Source organism: Falco punctatus (assembly GCF_963210335.1).
Source record: "Falco punctatus genome assembly, chromosome: 4".
NCBI classification, from domain to species: domain Eukaryota; kingdom Metazoa; phylum Chordata; class Aves; order Falconiformes; family Falconidae; genus Falco; species Falco punctatus.
In genome coordinates this window covers 48,861,473-48,876,814 of record NC_137583.1, presented here as the reverse complement: position 1 = coordinate 48,876,814, position 15,342 = coordinate 48,861,473, and the positions used below count along the sequence as shown (strand labels likewise).

General features: G+C 40.0%; 1 long non-coding RNA gene across 7 annotated transcripts in view; it reads left to right on the top strand.

Annotated features, from left to right (window-relative positions):
- Window positions 1–15,342, top strand: part of LOC308061820 — a 30,610-nt gene that overhangs the window by 1,483 nt on the left and 13,785 nt on the right. For 2 of the 7 annotated variants that reach the window (XR_013927360.1, XR_013927361.1), the window contains exons 1-4: window positions 103–688; window positions 1,085–1,184; window positions 1,804–4,179; window positions 5,223–14,933. This is a non-coding gene — a long non-coding RNA (uncharacterized lncRNA). Of the gene's footprint in view, window positions 1–102; window positions 689–1,084; window positions 1,185–1,803; window positions 14,934–15,342 lie in introns of those variants that run through there. The other 5 variants (XR_013927363.1, XR_013927365.1, XR_013927364.1 and 2 more) reach the window with 5 other exon arrangements.

Sequence of the window (15,342 nt, the reverse complement as noted above, 5' to 3'; positions counted from 1 at the left end):
TGCCCTTCCCGCCCTCCCTGGCGGCTCCCCGCCCCGCTTGCTGATGGAAAAGCCCTGTGACTATCATAAGCCCAAGATGTCATATTTTTGAGCCGGGTTTAGCCAATCCTCACCCCGGCAGATGGGGTCATGTGCGTTGCCGCTGCACCTGTTTCGGCACCCCTCACAGCCCCCCACTCCGCTGCCTTGCCTATAAATAGCTTTTTGGCAAGCTTTTCCTTTGCCTAAATTAGTAATAGGGTAGGTGGAAATGTCACCCCTTTCCACAATTCCTTTGGGAGTGCTGGGGAAGGCACAGAGGTGTGTAAGGATATAATTAAGTGTTGGTTTTTTTTCTTGAAGTCAGACAAGCTATGTCTTTGCCTTCCTCTTCATTTTTCCCAATTCCTATTTGATTATTTGAAATGCGTTCAGCTATGTCATAAGAAGGATTTTTTTTGTTTCCCTAAACCAATAGGGAAGGCAAGGGATTTTTTTTTTTTTTTTTACTCCTTTTAGTGAGGCTGTTCAGAGAAAGGAATATGCAGGGGGTGATGAGTGAATCCATCTGGACCATTATCTTTTGAACCTTTTGGAGGAATTTTTTGAACAGCTAATTCCTTATACATAGATACAAAGTCATAAAATATTAGCTATCCAGAAGGCCTCCTTCTCCACAGTTTACTCATATGAGGTAACACTTTTTAAGGTAAGTTAACTCCAGCTGGACTGCTTCCTTGAATAAATACCTCTCACCAATGTGGAACCTGTGCTTTAATTTTAATTATTTCAGATGCTCCTAAAATCAGGGCTGTCTTGAGAGATGTTAGGTGAAGGTAGTTAGCAACAGTTCTGAATGTTTTTTTTCAGGTGAATGTGATGTGAGGTATATAGTACCTATTTTTAAATAGTATCTGGTCTAATAGGGCTTAAATCATCCAGACTATTGCATGCCTTTGTTCTTCCTTTTTATAAAATCAGTCTATGGAAGTATTTAAAGACATACTTAAAGATTCTTTGTCATACAGTGGTTTGTAAAGTAATTGTAGAAAACTTAGTAGCACAATTATCTAGGTGTCTGGTGTCCTGTTCATTTTCTTTGCAGCTTTGGAGTCTGTAGAGCTGATCCTTGCATCATGATCTTGTACTGCTGGATATGTGTGTGGCATATGAGTGCTGGGCCAGGGCTTGCTCCCTGGCCGAAGGTGAAGGCGGAACCTGTTACAGTGGGATGATTTCAACTGTGTTCAAAGTAGTAGACAGCCATTATTTCTGTTCTAGTTTCTTTGTGGTGCCTCCATCATTTGGTTGCTGGCTACAAAGTATTGTCCCTTGAGCTTTTCAGCTGTTAGAGCATAAAATCTGTATATCCAGAATTTAACCGTCAAGAACGTGAGGACAGCGTTTTTGAAGGGAGTATTCCTAAAAATCCCTGCTGAGGGCAGGGTGGGGTGCAGCTCCAGCAGCACGGACCGTTGCTAATCCAGGCTACCGAGATGCACCTGGGAGCTCGCAGCTGCCTGGATGTGTGTGGGTACCTTTTGTGGAGCTTCCCCATATACAGCAGCTTTGGAGCTACTGAGGCAGGATGCTCCCTAGGGAGCATGATATCTACAGAAGCCTATAGAACATTCTGGCTGTTAACTGCATCTCTTTTGGCTCACATGGTATCCTATGGCTTAATCATCTCATAACTTATTAATATCCCAGTATTTTGTGTATACCTTTTCCTCAATTTGGGTAATTGTTTGTCATCATGAAGTTTTACTCAGAACAACTTCTCCCAAGCTGTTTTTAACTTGAATTTTTCTGCTTCTATTTCAGGACTGAAGAAGGGTTTTGTGGCCTAAATTTTTGTGTTTTTCTTACCCCAGCTATGGCTGTTGATCTAACAAAAGATGTCACTTTCCCCTGCAAAGCTATTTTATGCTCACCAGCCACAAGATCGAGGTCCAGAGTTTTGATAAAATGAGCTGATCATGAATAAACACAGACTGCAAATTAGAAGGTTATTAACTGCCAGAGGTGTAAGATTCTGGAAATTTCACAGTGAAGATAATGAGGGCAAGAAAATAAATTGGTTTTAAGGAAGAGCCTGGTAAATTTGTTAATGGGATTATAGCAAATGATCTTTTCCAGTTTATTATGCTGTCTTAATTCTGTGTGCTTAATGAATAGACCTCAGCCAGTGTTTCCACTGTAGTTATTTATGATCAACATTAGTACAAGATTTGACTGTTCCTGGAGACATCACTTGCAAATTATACTTTCATCATCATTTCCAAGGTAACTACGTAAAATAATCGCTCTAGAGAAATTCTGAGCTCGAATTCTTGAATATGAAGGATACGCGACTCTCAGGGAAGTTAATTTCCAGCAGCTGCCCATCACTTTAAGCACAGCATGGGGAGTCACCACATCAGCCTCTCAGCTGGTGCAAATTGTCATTCTGCACTGAAATGGAGCAGTGCTAATTTACATCAACTGAAAATTCAACCTAAGATTACCTCTCTGCTCCAAGTTTTTATGCCATTTATTGTGTTTCTCTTCTGCCCATGAGCTGGGAAGGTGTCTTGGGTAAGAAAGCAAACAGTGGGTTACTTCAGTGTTTATTTTACTACATTGGACCTTATGTACTAGGCAAAAACTGGGAGACTTGGAAGTTGTATGCAAGTTAGGAGGGGACACTGGTCTCTGCTACCTCTGATCCACTCCTCTGTGCACTGGAGTCATGCTAATCCAAATATTTTGGGAACGTGCCATCCCTGAGGTGAGTAAAAATGGTATTCTGCCCTGTTGGATTTATGAATGTGCTTCAGAAATACAGGTTGGGTTTTTGCATGGGAAAAATGAGTATTTGGCCTAAGATGTATCAAAAGAAACAATACATTTCACGGATAGATAGCAAACAAAAAATAATTATGGCAGTAGCAGCAGCAGTTCTTTCTATTTGGCTGAGTTGTCTGAGATCAGTGAATTCTGGAGCAGTGAAGTCCCATTGTCCCTGTAAAGAATGTTAAAGCTCTGTTTCTTCTGAAAACTGGAGGAATAAAGGACAGAAGGCACATTTTTTTGTTGTTGGTTTGGGGATTCCCCCCGCCCCCCTTCCCCCAAGCTCACAGTTGCAAAACTCATTCATGCAGCCCTTGTGTAAAAGCTCATTTTTTAAAACCTTTTCTTCATGGTCCCTCAGTGCTCCTGAGGATGTGTCTGGCTTTTCCTGAGTTTGTTTTTAAGCTACTTGACGTGGTTTTTTGATCACCCATATTCATACTCATGCACCAAACATCCAGCAAAATAGTATTCACCCACATAGCTCAAATTCTCAGATTCCTGAATGGCCTCAGACTTGCTGTTCCTTTAGGCAGTGGCATGTGTCTGCCTGTATTCAGAGATCTCTGGCATTTCAGCTGTCTGCTTCCCTAAGAACAAAAAAGACCTCGTGCAAAAAACTGTCTGAAATGAATGTGACAGTTACACTGACCAGCTACAACAAACTTTACCCAACTTTTTAAAATATGTCTATGCAAATGCCAAGTGTTCATAAATGCTTTTTTTAGCAAGTTATGTTAGCCACATTTCTCAGTGAGTTATGTGTTGGTCATCTGAAACTTCCTTTTTTTGGGGCATGTTTATCCTGCAGATACGTTATCTACTTGACACTTTACTAATACAAATACCATTCATCAGTGTGCTTCAATCAAAGATAGAAAATGTTCCCTCCCTTTACATTATTTTTAGAATGTTTACTAAAAGTTTAATATTAATCTTTGTTAAAACTAAGATAAATTTGACAGAAGCCAGTTTGATATTCATGGAGCAGCCATGGTATCATTTTCCTGGGACATTTTAGTTTCTGTGTGCCCACTGTTGCAGAATATGACTCATTTATTCTAAAGCTTTAGTTCAGAATTTAAATCCTTCACTAATCATAAGATATTGTCTATGGTATGAGGAAGGTTATGCCAAGGTTCCTTTTGATAGAGCCCTGGGGGAGGGGGCTGGATGAGACAGCATACCGATTAGTGAAGGAACAGTTGAAAGAATGAGAGCAATTTTCACTTGTGAATGTTTAAATTGTGGGTTTGTGTTTTCTTTCCAGATCACCGCGTTAGGTTGCTAAGAGAGTCCTTCTCCAAGGCTTTGGAGGCTGCTCATCTCTTGACAATGAAAAAACAGTCATACCTGCTCTGGAGGAAGGTAGCCTTTTGTTTCAAACAAAAATGAGGGAGAGAACATCATCACTGTGAACTGCCAGTGACTAGAAAACTAATAATAAAATCAGGCTAGTAGAATAACAAGCTTAAATAGTATAATGCTTAACTAGCTGGCATCTTGTCACAGTGCTATGCAGACTGGCTCACAGCCAGGAGCTACCACCGTCATTGGTGATATTTTCTTCCACTGCTGCAGCTGATCCCATGGCTGCCACTGGTGGCAGAGGGTCTGTAGTGCCGGAGGAGGCAGGGAGGCAGTGGCAGAGAGGTCACACTCTTGAGAATTTAGGCAAGATGGGATTGGGGAGAAGCAGCTGTGTGTGCAAGAAAACCACAGACAAAACTATTTTGGTATACCGTTACTCTGGGGGCATGGGATTAACCTGGAAAAAATATTCCAGAGGGAAGGAAAAGCAATGGGGCCTGAATGAAGGACAAGAGGGTAAGTGTAAAAGGAACAGGTTAAGAGGTAATCTGAAGTGAAGACTTTGAGGGAAGAGAAAACTGGAGCCCAAAGGCAGCCAGTTTATTGCTGCATAAGTCCAATCAGAGATGGAGAAATTTTTCTACATTCTCTGTTCCCAAAGTGTCAGGCTCTGCAGTTGTTTCACTCCCCATGCTCCGCTTCCCGAACCGTGGCTGACTGGAACCCTTTGGAGCTGTTGACCACAATGCCCCAAGAAAGGATCCTCCTTAGATTTCAGTCGCCTGTATAAGGATTTTTTTTCATGGGATCAGTGGATATAGAGGCAGAAGTGAGAAAGATATGCAAGAAATGCTTCTATTTTATATCTATTTGGTGCCAGGTAACAACTGCAGTAATTCCAGGGGTAACTTTTTCAAAAGATACCAGGCATTTCTAATGTCATTTCACAGCTGGTATATGTTTGTAGGTGTGTGACATTGTTAAATTAGTTAGTCCTGATCTGTGTGTTGCTATAAATTGTAATGTCAGTAGCAATGAATTAGAAGCATTTTAAAAAAGTAATAGAATCCCAGTTTTTGACTCTCTGGTTTATATTCTAGGAGAGGTAATGTCTAATCTTGCTCCCCACTCAATTGAATCTTGTGGCCAATGTAGAGTCTACTGATGGATGAAGGAGAGGAAGTAAAAACTCTAAGGTAGTTTGGAAAATGAAGAAGGATGGAGAAAGAATAAGGTTTGAAATAAGTGTTCAAGCTTTTCACAGCAAGCAGGCAGTGAAGAAGCTGAGCTATTAAGGTATGTTGTTAATGTGTGATGATTCACCCAGCACTCCAAAATATTCTGACAGTTTTTCAGGTATGTTTGACAGACTCTTCAAAATCAGTCTGAATAGGTAATATACAGAACAACAGAGGGAAGTTTTCCTTTTCTTGCTCTTAAAAGCTCATCCTTGTCCATGCTGCTTCATTCTGAGCTTGTCAGGGCTAAGCCAGATCTCAGATTTTGAGGTTTCCTGGTGCTCTGCCCCTTGCTACCCTGCTGTCTATGAAATTCCCAGGCTACAATCCTCCTACTCCACCACATTCTATCTGCCTGTTGGAGAAACTGTCTGTCCCAATGGGATTTCACAAGGGAAAACAGAGAAGCCTGTTGCATTGGTATAGCTGTTAAAAAGGAGCCTCAAGAGAACAAAGAATTCAGCTGGGTGAGAAAGGCAGGCAACCACAGGCTTCCTGTTTTTAGCTTTTGTGTGTTGTTTGACCCTACCATGCCACCTGTGTGGGGTGCATTTCTGGGCAGGTTGTCTCTTAAACACTTCTACCAATTCTAAATGTTTCCAAAGATTTTTCTGCTCTTTTCTGCATTCTCAGCATTCCTTCGCAGCTTCTAACTGACTCTTCTTCCTCGCTGTTTCCACTTGCCCTGTCCTGGTTCCTGCATGACTAGTTCCTGCGAGGTGCTTCAGTGCAGCCCCTGTCAGAACATCGTGCTGCACTTTAATTTCCTGTGTCGCTCATACGGGACTTGGCGTATTCTGGGCTGCAGCCTTTCAGCTTCCGCCTTGAAAGCGTCTTGCCATAGAGTCTGCAGCGGGTAACTTGTCCTCTGAGTTATTTTGGCTTCAATTTGGGTTATTTTGAGATCTGTTTTCAAGAAACAGAGCATATAAGTTTTGAACCTCATATAGGATTTATATATAAAATATATACTCTAGTATACACTCTATTTCGATAACACTTAAGAAAAAACAGGGTGCTTCAGTGTGCTGGAGTTACTTATCCTGATACTATCCTGGGGTAAGAGACAGTTAAGTACATGCAGCAGGGTGTGCAGGGCTAAGGCTTTGTATTTTAGAAAGGAAATGCTGTAAATAGAAAACAAGTTAATGAATACACATTTCTCTTCTTCCGCTCTTTGTGGTTCTCTTAATACCTGTGTTGCTACTCTTTTAGCCATGCTAAATATGTTCAGTGCTGTGGTAAGAACGGAGCCCATGTTGCCTTTTTGTGCTCCCCTGTCTGCCTTGGCTAGAGGTAGCTGAAGAAAAGGACAAAACGCTCCCTTCCCTAGGAGTGAGCTGCCTGCCTCCCGTGGGCACCGTGACGTGACTATGGGATCCACATCGGGGAGCAGAACAATTGCCTCCCATTTCCCGGAACTGGTGTACTCTCAGGGCTACTCTTGTCTGTTTGATCTCATTTCAGGGGCACGGAGGTGCATCTGCCACAGCTGCGAGATGCCAGGAGCAGCTCACAGACCAGCTCTGCCCTCAAGAAAGGGATAGTTCCAGTGACAGGGGAAGCTCATTTCTTACCTCTGCTCAAGTCAGCCTGAGGAAGGGGTTCATTCTGCTCAGCCACCTGAGTGGTGCCATCTGGAGCTGGCAGTGGGACAGCCAGGCTGAGCCCTCCAGCCATGCCTATTTCTGCCTGTTGACATGGGCCACAACAGTGACAGCATGAACTGCGACTCGTGTAACTTGAAGATCTTGGGAGAGAGATCCTCGGCAGGGAGATGATCTTCACTGAATAAATTAAGTTGCTGTGGAGGCATTTTATATATAAATTTCATTCTCTAGGTAGATTTACTATGTGGCTGACATTTGTAAGACTAGTTTTGTTGTTAAGAGACAGACAGAAAAATGATACCTATCTTCAATTTTGCCCAAAGCTTGTTAAAGCCACACCATACATGGACTGGTTACTTTCATTACCAGTTTTATTTTGGTTTTTTTTGTTTTTGTAATAGGGTAAAACTTTGTCACACACTCTGTGTTCATACTGAAATTTCCCATGCTGAGTGACTGCCTCAGGCTAATGGGTTTTAGTAAGTTATTGCTAAAATAAGTTGAGTACTTGATGTAATGAGTTTAGCAAAAAATCCCTGTTTTGATAATAGAGCTATACAATTCATTTATTTGTAGCTTGCTTTGGAAAAAAAAAATCCACAAAATTAGACTTACCCAGCAAGCTGCATTAAAAGAATGTTAACATTGCAGAATTAACACATCTATGAGCTAGGTGCCCTGTGTAAAAACATTTTCCGTTTATCTGTTGTAACACACAAACGGAAAGGGTTGATAGCTTTTTAAAGTCTTAAAATGGATTTTAAGAAATGTTCCTTCAACTGGATTTTTGTGGATGTGATCTTTTCAAAGAAGCTGTATTTGGAATTTTGAACATAGTTCACAGTGGTAGAATTACTAATCATTAACCTTGATTTTTTTGACTGCAGTATGAGGTACAAACAACAATCAGGGGAATAAAAATTTTTGGCATTTAAAGAATGAAAAAAATGTTAAAATTGAGTAATATGCTGTGAGAAAACATCCTTTAATGTGAGGAATTATCCAGATATGTGAGACTGTGGGTTGTTTGGGGCAGGATGGGGGACACAGAGCAGGACAGAATCAAGTTTATTTTGTTGCAGTTCTGCTTGCTTGCAATAACATAAGGAGTCACTGTCTTTACATCGGGGCCCAGTCAATCTTAGCTCAAGTGCTCTGCCAATTAGTTTTTCTCAAAGTTCTCTTCTGAGCATGTATAAGCAATATTTTCCAATCCCTACCCATACATTCTCTTTTCCTTCTGTTCCAGGTACAAAATCTTGTTCTTACAGTTCACATTTGGGCATCCTTAACTTTTACTTAGAGGCTGAGTTTTCTTTTGTGGCTGTTCTCTGATGGACTTAAAGAAAAAAAATACAACCTATCTAAAATGTATTTCAACTGGAATGTATTGGCTTTCTCTCCTGCTTCAAATCTCTTCTCAAACCTCAGCTCTTCAGCCGGCATTCCCTTGTTAATCTCCAGTCTTATGTTACTCAGGGAAACTGACTGCTTTTGATCATATTAGATTGTTAAACAAAAGGTCAAGTAAACAAAGTCTCAAGCATCCTGAGAAGTTAACCCAAGGTGACAAGTTGAATGATCAAAGTACTGAACTCCTGCATGCTAAAAAATGAGGAATGTTCCATCACTTTCTCTCTTTTTCACTTGCATTATCACTTTGTTTTCCTCCCCTAGGCTGTGATTCATTTAACTGGCAGTCTAAAAGATACGTGTGGAGTGTAAGGCTTGATATTTAGCTACATCTCTTACCAGTGGGGAGAGAGAGGCCTCACCACGGAGTGATTCATCCCATCCTAAGATAGGTGAAATCATCTCTTTTCATCAACTGTAGAGGGAACCTAAAACTCACTTAGACTCCATATCTAATTTTTAGATTGCTAAAATTAGGTAAGATGAAGCTCATCCTAAGGTTGTTGTTGAGGTTAGTTGTTTGGAGAAGATTCTAATTGTCTTAAGCTGGGAGTCTTGGTTTCTATCTGTGGCACATCATGATTAGCAGTAATGGCAAATGCCTCAGAACAGCCTATGCCATAATTAGCACGTTCTTGTATACTGCTTCATTGAGGAACCTCAGTCATTTCAAAGGGAAGAACAGTCACATCATGCACATGTGGGAGAAGTGATTTCCACCTGGGTGACAGTTTAGTTCACAACTTGTGACAGAATAGGTTTCAGTACTGAGAAGGAATGGGAAAATACTGACTTTTCATTCAAACTGAAGAAGTGAGGTCTAGGTGGAAAGTGATTTTATGTTTTGGAAGAAAGAGAAGCGTTTTTTCAACATTTTAAAATCACACAATATATGTGCTGTTATAATTTTTTTTCTGCCTTAAAATTAGAGCTGAGGGTGGAGTAAACGTAGGGTTCATGAAGACAGCATGCAATTTAGCTGGGTTTCAGGCACCTAATTTGAAGAAAATGAGTCATGAAAACTAACTGTGCGGCTGATGGAGAGCTTATAGTGTTTAAACTTTCATTAGGAAAATTTCCAGAAAATTTGCCTGTCTTTCTCCTATTGATCTCAATCACAGGTGCTACCATCTTGATTAAAAGGGATAGATATGTACCTGGATCACACATCCAGTTGCGACAAGGGAAGGAAGTGTCCCAACTTTTAAATCCACTGCAAGACTTCACCTGGTACCTTCAGAGCAGACCTGACCCACAGGATGAACCATGCACCCCTCCCAGAGTGCTGCAGCAGAGCTTTGCAGGCACCTACTTAAGAAAAATGTAGCACTGGTATATTAAGTGGTTTCAGAGCAATAAACTGTTTGCCTTTAACTTTCCCATTCTTCCCAAACCCCTCAAACCAACAATGTAATCTTAATATATTTACAAGATTGTGGGGGGTTTTGGGTGCCTCTCTTCTCTGTCTTTTACACAGCAGCCAGTTGGCTGGTTTGCTTTTAAAATGTCTCTCCTAGGGAATATTCTTAGCTTTTAAGGACTGCTAAATGAAATTAATAATAGAAAGTGGCAGTCAGTCAAATAGAGGAATATAATGTGGCTAATGGAAAACTACAGGGAAGGGTGATTAAAGGGTATGTTTTCTTTTGAGGAAGGACGTCTTGTCTTCTGATTGGGAACCTTTGTTGGTTTGGTCGGGTAGCAGCTAATCCCATTTCTTGTGGCATGGCGTAGTCATAACAGGGCGAGCTTTTGAACTGTGTCTGCTTGTTGGTTGCATTCTTTGCGCTTAGAGCTGGGTTTTGGCATACCTCAACCAAGACTCCCTGTCTCCTTTTTTGACAGCGTGCAGCAGATTCCTTCATGATATGCCATTGATGCTGGTGGCCCTTTGGTGCAAAGCCATGTGAAATATTTTAACGTGTTTCATTCATAACCTAAAAACATGTGCCTACATCAGAGGTGCTGCAAAATAAAGTAGCAACAGGTTTTTATAGCACGCTTCCTGGGGTTAGTAGCGTTCTGCTGTTACACGCCTGGAGCAACAGCTTCCTACATTGTTATCATCCACACAAATTTAGTATTTGAGATCTAGCATTGTAGTTCTTCAACCTTTTGCATATAAATTTAACAAAAAATCAGAGAATGAGTAGAAGAGCACATTGTTGATACTACTATGTTTGAGGTAGGAGTTTTTTGGTGAAAATAAAATCATAGCAAAAAATATGTTTTCATACATGCATACAGCAAAAGTGTAGCCCTACGAATGTATACTCATTTAAACTAATATACATCTCCTGAATAAGCTATTTCACAGTGTGAAAACAGTAACGCTTGTTATAGGATTAAACATGTATGTATTCATACTTCCAATTAATTAACTGAAATATTTTAATAACCTATCTAAAACCGACTCAAATTAGACATCTCAGGCATTTTCCTGTAAATGCTTATTTGTAAGGGTTTGGGGTTTTTTTCTGTTTCAGTGGATTTGGGTTGGGTTTTTTGTGTGCATGTGTTTATTTTTACAATGTAATTCCTGATCTTGTTATCAATTTGAGTATAAAAAGATACGTAAAAATAATGTGAGATGAAAAAACCTGAAAAAAGTGTGGTTCTGTACAGGTTGATAGAAATGCAAGGGAAGCAATTTTTCCGTGACTCTTTTCTAAAGCATAACACTAAGGGAAACTTGGAAAGGTCATATGGCATATTGGTAGAATGGAAGTTATTTTAGTAAAAACATTCTGAGACGTTCATTTTGCAGTATCATAATTGCCAGGGAGGACTTTGACTTGCTTTGTTCAAGGGAATAGCATCCAAACAAAAATTTTCCTTGTATTTTCCATATGGAGCCAAAATCTAAATAAAAGATACTGACAAAAAGAGGGGTATGCATTTTTTGCTTAAGGATTAGGCTCATTTTAATTGAATATCCACAGATTCTTATGGAATAATACAAAGCAAAAAGAATAATACATACTTAACAGCAATCTATGTCTCTAGCATAAACCACCTAATTACAAACACTTTAGAAAAATGACAGTTCACACATTTTTACATGTAGGTTTGGGTTAAAAGGACCCACTACAAAGGAAAAAGAAACTGAGATAGATTATGTTATATTGTCATGGTGACTTTTTAAAATTCACTTTACCAGTAGCATGCTGTATTTTTGACTGCCAGTAGATATGGAAATACAAAAGAGAGAACATGTGCTTTTGTATTTATAGCTGTTTTGCCGGTATGTTTCACCTGCTGTCAGGGCAATCTGAGCTTATTGTCACCAGAATTTCAATAACTTTTTTGTTTTTTCATCCCTAGATAAGTAAAATAGAGGATGCGTTGCTTCTAAAACCTTTACCACTTAGGTTTTCTCATACATGTGTATGCACATCTGTAAGCAAATAATCTTTGGAAAAAATAGATGGAAAAATTGCAATGAGGTATGCTCTAAATATCCACTCACATTTACACAGTACTGTACAGGAGAAATCGTGTTAATTATCCAACTTGAATATACAGCAGCATCTCAGTTTTATTTCCTGTGTCTTCCTTGGGAATCATACTGACAACAGGTCAAGTCCTGTGACTACCTTAAAGAGATGGGAAGGTATGTCCTAGTCTGTCACCAACGGTACAGGAAGGGATCTGATTTTCCGGTTTGTGGGCTGATGCTGGATGAATATTGACATTCAGCCATTAGACTGTGAGTAAGAACACTGTGGGTTTTGTGAATATGCTATCATGGGTGTAAAAAATCTTTTTCTGCAGCTGAAATGTGGCTATCTGTTGATTCACCATTAGAAAATATCATGAAAGGTAGAATCCGAGATCAGGAAAATGCTGTTGGTAACACCTACTTTTTGATATAACACAGTGGCATTCATAAGTCAAAATATTTATCCTTCAGAGATGTTTTTGTGAGAGAGAAACAAGGCCTGGTATACATTTGGAACATTGACCAGTATAGCAGTATTGCTAGAAGGATTTAGTTTATTTCGTTTATTTTTTAAACATATGTATATATACTGGCAAAAGTTCTAATGTAAATGCACTTTTACTAGCAACTTTTATTTTTTTTTCTTTTGCTGGTATAGTGTATTTCTCTTATGAACTGCATCTCCAGGGGAAAGGTAAAGCTTGGCTGGCAAACCCTTCCGCAGACAGGCTTTGAGGGCAGCTCTCTTTAAGGAACTGGCAAAGAAATTTGAACAATGGCTTCAGTCACCTCTGTTTTCTGTTTGGGCCATTGTCACTGCTTGACTCCGGTGCAAGGTAAGTCTTGGGTTTAAGCCGCCACCTTACAGCTCCCCACCAAGGCCGTTATACCACGTGGGCAGCCTCTGAGAACCCCATCAGCTGGCCTGGAGAGCTACTGAGATCTCTCACCTGCACTGCAAGGTGGATCGAAATCTGTAACGATCTTCTGAAGATGAATGCAGCATGTTTGGTGCTGTGTTTATTGCAGCATGTAGGTCTGATTTTGTTTGAAGCCTGTGCAGGTCTATCAACATCAAACTTTGCTATTTCCTCCGCATTTGGTAAAGGGACGCTGCCAACTTGATTGTTTCTGTGTTTCTGTCAAAGAATTTGTAGCTACTTTGGTTTCAAGTAGCATCTAAAATCACTGTCTGAAAGAAGTTAAATGATACTTTTTTTCTGTTGCTGCTATAAAAATGCGCTTTTTACATTTAGCTATAGTTTATCCATTATGGGTGGCAGGTTCTTTTCTATGTTGAAAAGACATACAGACATCCGTCCATCCATTCAGGAACATAACATTTATACACTCATAAAATTTTGTTAAAAATTAAAATATAGTGCATACTACTTAGAGTGCTCTATCAGAAAGTGCACTTTTTGAAAAACTGTTTCAAAGAAGTTACAAATTGACTTTTGTATTCAAACAAATTACTTGCTAGCTTGAAATGAAATTGGTCATCTGTCCTTTTCACAGCTGAACTCTTAACCTTGCCCTGAAGGAATGACTTGAAAAATTACGAAGTTTCATCTTCAGGTCTGCTTATTCTGTAGTTCTGCTGAAAATGTAGACAGAGTGTCTTTTCTTTGGAAAAAACCAAAACAACAAAACCAAACTCCACATTCTTCTGGTATGGTTACTGCTGAGGATCAAGAAGCCGTCTGCTTCGTCAGGCCCCAAGACTGAACGTAATTGGGGTTTCTTATCTTCCATGTCCATGTGTTCCATAACAGCAGTGTTTTCTGTGGTGTCAACATTTTTCACTGAAGTGTTTAGTAATTACAGATACATAAAAGGTTTCTGGAGCTGTACTTTTAAAACATTACTAACGCTCTATCAGTTTTGTTCGTTATATAATTGTAAACTACCCTTTCAGTGTCCAACTGCATTGCATTCTTTTGTGGAAAGCATAGCAGATGATTCTTTATCTAAATGCATAAAAACGGTGTCAAAAGAAAAGAAGGAAAATCTAGGTTTAAGTATTATCAATGGGAGACAGTGAATTAACATACTCTACAGGGAGATCTGTGATTGTTTGTAGTCTGAGCTAAAATTAATTTGATCTGAGGAGTTCTTCCTTAATTTCAGTGGGTTCGCTTAGTCCATCTGACAGACCATGTGTGAAAAAGGACACCCAGTTTTGCAGATTGGGTTAACACATGAATGTTTGGAAATTTCTGACTGCTGCTTCTGTCTTGAAACAGATGCCTGCTGACTGTTGGGAAAGCTTAGGACAGAATGCCTTTTGTGGGAAGGTGGTACTTGGCATAAAACCTAAACTTCAAAAACCCCCAAAATGCTGGTCAGAATTCACTTTGTCAATAACTGGCTCATAATGAAATTTCTAGAAAGTTATGAAGATCGATTTTTGCTTGGTGCTTATCATTAAGATGCCAGTGAGACAGAATCGGGCATCTTTACCATTCTCAGCTTCTAGGCTTAATGCTGCGGGTGCAGTGCTCTGTTCTTCATCCAAAGGTCTGTTCAGTAAATACATCTGTGACTGAAGTGCAGGAGAAAAACGTGTATCAGATAAGAAGCAGTGTCAGAAAGCATATATGTTGCTCCTTTGTAACATTCAGGAAAATAAAGATCTCATCTGAAGCAGCTTTATTCACTGAAAGGAAGAAAGAGAAACTTCATGCGTACATAGGAGGCATCCCTATCTTGAGGAAGATCTTGTTTTGCCAGAATTGTTCTCCAGGGGATTTCAGAGCAGAGTGAAATGGTGGTAATTTCAAATAGCCACGGGTTGGGGTTGCCAGGCTTGAAATATTCCTTAAGTGGTGAAATACGCAGGTAATTCTTCATCTGCAGTTGTCTGCAAGGGGTTTTGCCTGACAGCATTTGAGATAGTTTGTGTAAGCTGGCTCTGGTGAAATCAGGAGTTTCCAAATGATTTTGGGCAGATAGTTGTTTCTTAATTTTTCTTCCCTCTTTTGCTCACAGAATCCTCACGAGTGCAAAATACAAGAGTCTTGATATCACCTCTGCATCTCTTGGCTAACTGAGAAGCTGAACCCAGATACAGCGACCTGCCTCCACACCTGCAGCATTCTCCGCCTGGTATGTTTTTTTTCCCCGGCAGGTATGTTTATAGATGAGGCCCTCGTTACCCAGGGATGGCAAGTAGGAAATGTCAAACATCTAGCAGCTTGTCTCCGCAATAGGAGGTATTAACAGTGAATGATTGTCCGGTGTCATGAAATCAATACAAAGACAAGGCGTGAAAAACTTTCCTGTCCGTAAGGCTCCTTCTTAAAACCAGACCTTTTTGGTGTGTGTGCGTTGGTAGAAGAAGATGTGCATAAGAAGGTTCTGTGGAGGCTGCCATACAGATAGGACTCTCTTTCTGAGTTATCAGAGTGCCTTACAAACTGAGACAGAACAAATCGGGGAAAAAACATGGCATTTGCTCACAGGAATGGTATGGTGTGAATTAACGAAAGGAACTGGCAATGAATTAACTGAGGCG